Here is a 6,000-nt window from a genome sequence, read left to right as displayed (position 1 = left end):
TACAATTTAAAACAGTTCCCTGGTGTCTATGACTTGATTGAGTCCAAATAAACCAAACAAGCAAAAACGTTAGAGTACACTTTTCCCACACTCAAAATCGTTCTGTTGAAATCAGTCCGTTTTTCGGGGGGGCTGTCCTGTCTCACGCAAATGAGTCACTGATTAGACTGCGTCCATCGCCTGCAGGCAGGGTCTGCACTTAGGGAGTGGCCAAAACCTGGCTTTCACTTGTATGACGCTTTTCCATCTACAAGGCACTCAAAGCGCTTCAACACTGACCCCTCATTCACCTGGGGGTTCAGTATCTTGCCCAAGGACATTTTGACATGGTCAGGGCCAGGGTAGGAACCCACAGCCACTGGGTTGGAGACGACCACTGAGCCATGCTGCCCTTGAGCCATGCTAAGTCTTGTGTTCCTATGTTTTAAGCCTGAATTGGAATTTTACAAAGTGCTAAGCACATTCAAGCAGAGGTGGGCATTCCGTCAGAATCACAGACCAGTCAGTCAGTCCATCACTGTGGACGCCCATTTTGTGACGATTGACGAATGGCAGGACGCCTTTAAAAAATGACGGACTGACAAATCACTGACCGCGTCCGTCTGTGACCCAACTATTTGTATACGAGCAATTAAGAAGTCAATTTTCCATAACATGTCCCCTCCCCTAATACATCCACGATTGCTGCTATTGTAAGCATTTCACCTAAGAGCGGTTGCCCCCAATTAGCCGGCACATTTCCAGATAAACCTGGAACAAAATGGGGATACATGGAAAAGGTCACACATTCCCTAGTGCTCCCAGCGGCAAAACAGGCCAGTCTGCCGCGCCTGCTCTGGAACGTGCAGGGCCTCATGCGCACGCCGCAATCTGACAACAATTACCACATGGATGTCAGCATATCATAATGCCACTTGGAGATGGTCCGCAGATGATTTGGAGCTGGAAAAGACATCCAGAATTCCAACGTCGCCGATCAATCACGTCAAAAGCTAAGAGCCAAGCTGCATCGGGAGAATGTCGACACCTGATTAGCCCGCCTCTAGATCTGGGAATACTTGTGATCTCTCGCAGAAGCACAACTTGAATCCTCATATGTTTCCATAGGAACCTTGCTAACGTCGTAAAGCTGTGGTCTCGCTTTACTGGCAAGCTTTAACATAGCTTTTTTTCAAATTAGATTGTTCGTATGTAGCTCTGGAAGAATTTTTTTTTTTTTTTTTTTTTCATGGAAGCATGCACGCAGGACCTGGGAAGAATAATGGCAACATTTAGGGAACGATAACCACTTTGTTGGCTTCAGGCGCCGCTCGTATTGAGTTGCCGGGTAGCCAGGTCACATGGCTGGATATATTATGAGAGCTCTCTTGCGATTGTCTCGTTTTCTGTTTATGTCATTAGCGGATGCCTTGAATTGGCGAGAGATGCCATTGATGAGCTTGTTAAGCATCATTTATTTAGGGGGCCCTCCGTTTAGGACGGAGTTTTATTTCTGCGGCAGCGGAGTAACAAGAATTTGCATGCAAGTCGGAATGTGCCTCAGTAAAGTCAGAATTACAAGAAATATCTTACTGGAAACACTTCTAGGATATGAACATAAAACAATCCATTAAAAGAGACTGTTACTGAGCATAACATGTACTGTTGTGAAAGAAAATCAACCCAAACATGTTTTTTTCAAGAATATGTTCCCAGCAGGCCCACTAGTTGAAACACGGCATTCTGATTAATATTGCGTTTGTGGAAGATGAGTTAAGCAGCAAAATCCACCCCTTTTTAGCCATCTCAGGAGGCGGCCATTTTGTCACTTCTGTCGACTGAAAATGACATCACAACTACCCAGGGCTCAGATAACGACCAATCATGGGCTCAGCTTTAGAAAACAGACGAGCTGTGATTGTTCGTTACCTGAGCCCTGGGTAGTTGTGATGTCATTTTCAGTCGACAGAAGTGACAAAATGGCCGCCTCCTGAGATGGCTAAAAAGGGGTGGATTTTGCTGCTTAACTCAGGTTGACTTCCTCTTTAAGCGGGGACCCCCTGCATTGGCCACAATGAGTGGTAGCTACCAGTATAGAAGCACCTCAATAGTGGGTTGGTATTATTCAAAAAATGGTGCATAAATGTAAGCAAAAAACAAGTTTCCACTGAACTGATAGAGTTCACTTGGTTCTGTCAATGCAAGTACGCCAAAAAATGTTGTGGTGGTGATATGTTACCTGAAATTGCAGCCTTGGGGATTGTTGTCTGTAGAGGTGGTCCTCACTTTATCCATTCCTATGGTTACGTAACCCGAGTTGGTACCAAAGTTAATAGTTTATCACTAACCTACGCTTAAGCAGGAGTAATGTAACAATTCCAGTAAATATTTGTATGAAAAAAATACTTTTAAGCTGTAATGACTAAAGGCAACAGTACAATAGAGTAAAACGATACACCAGACGCAAGTGCAGCATGTAGTACATCAGACGCTGCATGTTACCCCAAAATCCCCAAATTAATATAAAAAGCCATAATACTGAATACAAATCATAATCTGTGGGTAATAACGTTCAACTCCTGTCCTGTAGGGGATGATAACGCACAGCGCACGTAGGTCCTCAAAGTCCTCAAATTGAATTAACATTGAAATGTAACAGGCTCTTTGGCTTCATCAACAAAGTTAAAAATGAAAAATGAACAAAATAAATCCTGATTGTCAAAGATTGAGCCTGTCACGACAGGCTAGCATAGCGTCGCTGATCATGCGGCATTGAGTAAAACGACGTCGATGCCAGCATGTTGACAACTTTTCAGCATATTTGTCAAAAGTTTGGCGCCAGTGTCCTATGTAATTCTTCGAGTTTGGCCAGTAGCATATTATACATTGTCTTCAATACATACATATAAAAGAAACACTCAACACAACCAGTTGTTCCTCGATTTGTGTTCAGATCGTTTCCGAATTGGCTATCGCTCTGTTTCATGTCACAATCAAGAAGCCAGTGGCTTGGCCCAACTCGGTGTTGATAGCACACAAAAATATTGAACAGGTCTAATATCAACTATTGTCATTTTATGCTGACATTTTTCTAAACACATGGGGGAGGCAAAAATTGGTCTTAACACACCCCACACCACAGGATAATCGCTCAGGGGAATCTTTTCGAGACATTTCGGACCGTGACTAAGGTTGATTGGAGGGTGGAAAAATGCTAAAATTCAGCCCAACTAATGGTATGTGTGTACCCCGCTGAAGGAAGCTTATTTCTGTAACAGCAACATCAGTGCAGAGCTACGCCCAGAATGGCGTGAAAGACGCCAACCTGATGTTTATCTACACTCCCATACTTTATCCAAATATTTTTGCACATTTTGGGTCAAAACAGATGCTGATTTGGAAAACTTTTCTCATCACAAAAACGTTTTGACGCAAGTTCAGTTAAGACCTTTTTGCAAGCAGCATATCAAGCACCTTAAATAAAGAATTACATTTCCTCATGAGACGTTAATGTACAACTACTGTTGTGCTCATAAGGTTACAGAAGTACCCTGGGAGAATTTGTCAGATCTTTTTTTTTTTTTTTTTAATAACGGTGCACATGAGGCAAAACACATTTTACTTTAAATGCGATTCAAATTAAACTATAATGTATTTCAGAATAGCACAATCATTAAACAAAACAGCAATAAAAAAATAATGAGGTCCCCATTCAGTCATCAGTCATATTTTCCGAAAAACTGCCCATTTTTCATAAAATCTTCCTTGTTATGTAGATTTATGAGCACAACTTCATGTCTATTCAACCATATTCTAAAGCGCTTGCCGTCATTAGGGTTGCAGGTGAACTGGAACTGGAAGGTTAACTCAGGACGAGAAGCGAGGTACACTCTGAACTGGGCCCCAGCCAATCGCATATTGACACTCAGATTCCCAACTATAAAGATTTCCGAAAGTTTAATGAACAGGGGCGGCGACAACTTTTTCACTGAGGTGGCCAGGGTGCCACGATGACTCGCTAAGGGGTGACCATAAAATGGTGCGCACTTGGGCATGCAGAGATTGTGAGGTCTTTTTTAAAAAAGGGCTGGACTAAGCATGGCGTATGGCGGAAGTGGATTTTAGTCCGGCTCGCTAATCGGCCCTCACATGCGTGATGTGGCCGCGAGGCGGCCAAATTTCATCTCAACCTACTCAGTGAAAGGCTTCTTTTTAGGCTTCTTTCTACTCTCGCAATGGCGAGAGCGACAACTGCCGCATTGATTCACATGACCGACGCATTGTGCTGTTGGCAACAGGTCTGCAACACATGCCACGCACCCATCAGGAATTGTTGCTGCTCTGATCGGTCCATTATGTCACATGTTGCGATGACATACAGTTTCCCACGCGGAGAGGAGCGAGAAGATGCAGCACGCAGCTCGTTGCTGCTGCAAATCAAACTAGTTTGGCAGCGGCGTATGTGTAAAAAGAAGCTACTTACCAACGTTCCTTCTTAGCCGCCACCTTCCAGATCGTTTTCGCAATAAAATTAAATGCATCGTCTAGTCATCTCGGTCTCTTTATGGTTGTATCCATTGTTGTCGCTGTCTTTTTGAAGCGACGCCCCCCGACTTGCAACGCAACTGTTTCAAAACAACTTGTCTCCACGAGTATAGTCAAACTACGCGCAGCACTCAAGGATGACGCCGGCACATCACGATGGAGTTCATGCACTTCGTCTGGCGTCTTCCCTACTTCCAGAAATACGCCGTAGCCCAACCTGCTGTGTATAGTGGTTTGCTGGTATGTTTTTATTTTGAAGGCCGCGAAGTGTGAAGGAGGGGAAGTGTGGAAAATAAATAAGTAACTTGTTGAATGCTTGCAGACTTGTTGTCTGTTGGACCCAAATAATTATACAATACGAGAAAACCAACCCCGGGGCTCTCAATGTTCGTAAGCACACGCAGCAGGGTAAGTACTAGTGGCGCGTTTGAGCATGTTTGAAGCGTGTCCACAGCGGGTTTGAATAGTAAATTAGCCAGCTAATGGTCTTTAGATAAACCTCTTCCGTAAGCATCTCTCCCGCGGCGGCGTCATGCACTATTTTTTGGGGGGGGGCGGAATGGGGCGGGGGTGATCATTTTCATGAATAAGGGCGGGGAGGCCGTAAGGGTACCCAGGTCAAGGGTGGAGGGTTGCGGCCGGACCTGCAAAAAGGGTCAAGTGCCCAGCTCTGTTAAAATCTTTAAATGTGGGGGTGGCTGGAGAGTAGCCAGAATACCCACACAACCACGGGAGCAACATCCACACAAGAAGGCCCAATCCAAGATTCAAACCTGTGCTAACCACTACTGCAACTATGTTTATATGACCAAAAACATTAACTGTAGTTAATTAAGGTTTTGTGACAGAGGGAGCCTGGAAGAAATGAATCCCCTTGACATTGCGTCCTACGGGACCAATTGTTTTCATAATTAGAACAACTTGGAAGTCAGCCAGCGTGGCAAAACAGATCGGGGTGGAGAAAGAACATTTTTCATCGTTATCATTACTATTGCGGCACATTTCAACTTGAGCGTCCACAGATTTAGAGAAATCTCCCTGGCGGATTGCACTTTGTTTCATCATCATCGTTGGCCCGAAAAAGACGTTAGTCAGGCCCGAATGTGAACCGTCAATCCCGGCACACCTTGAGACGAGTGCCGTAGCAATGGCGAGGAACAGGAAGTGCGTTAGCCTAAAAATGAAGGTTAAAGCAGGCTGGAAGTCGTATAAAAATCAATTCTGTGACGTCGGTGAGCCTCGATGCCGTCCAAGTTGAATCAATAAGGTGAGCTCATGGGAAGTCCCTGACTCTCCCGCGTCTGACAGACAGCTTTCACCCTTGCTGGAGTCGCGGGGGCTTTGCTTTTTAGAGGCTTCTAATCCTGGCCACATCCCCTCCCACCCACCACCATCACCACCACTGTCTCCACACACCCCCGCTGTCTGCTGATGTACCCTCATTGCCTCGATGATGCATCACAAACATGCCCGGTG

The sequence above is a fragment of the Filicampus tigris genome, chromosome 15, assembly GCF_054856515.1.
Source record: "Filicampus tigris isolate MCC_2025a chromosome 15, RoL_Ftig_1.0, whole genome shotgun sequence".
Classification (NCBI taxonomy): domain Eukaryota; kingdom Metazoa; phylum Chordata; class Actinopteri; order Syngnathiformes; family Syngnathidae; genus Filicampus; species Filicampus tigris.
The sequence above is the reverse complement of the archived record's forward strand: the minus strand, read 5'-3'. Positions refer to the sequence as shown.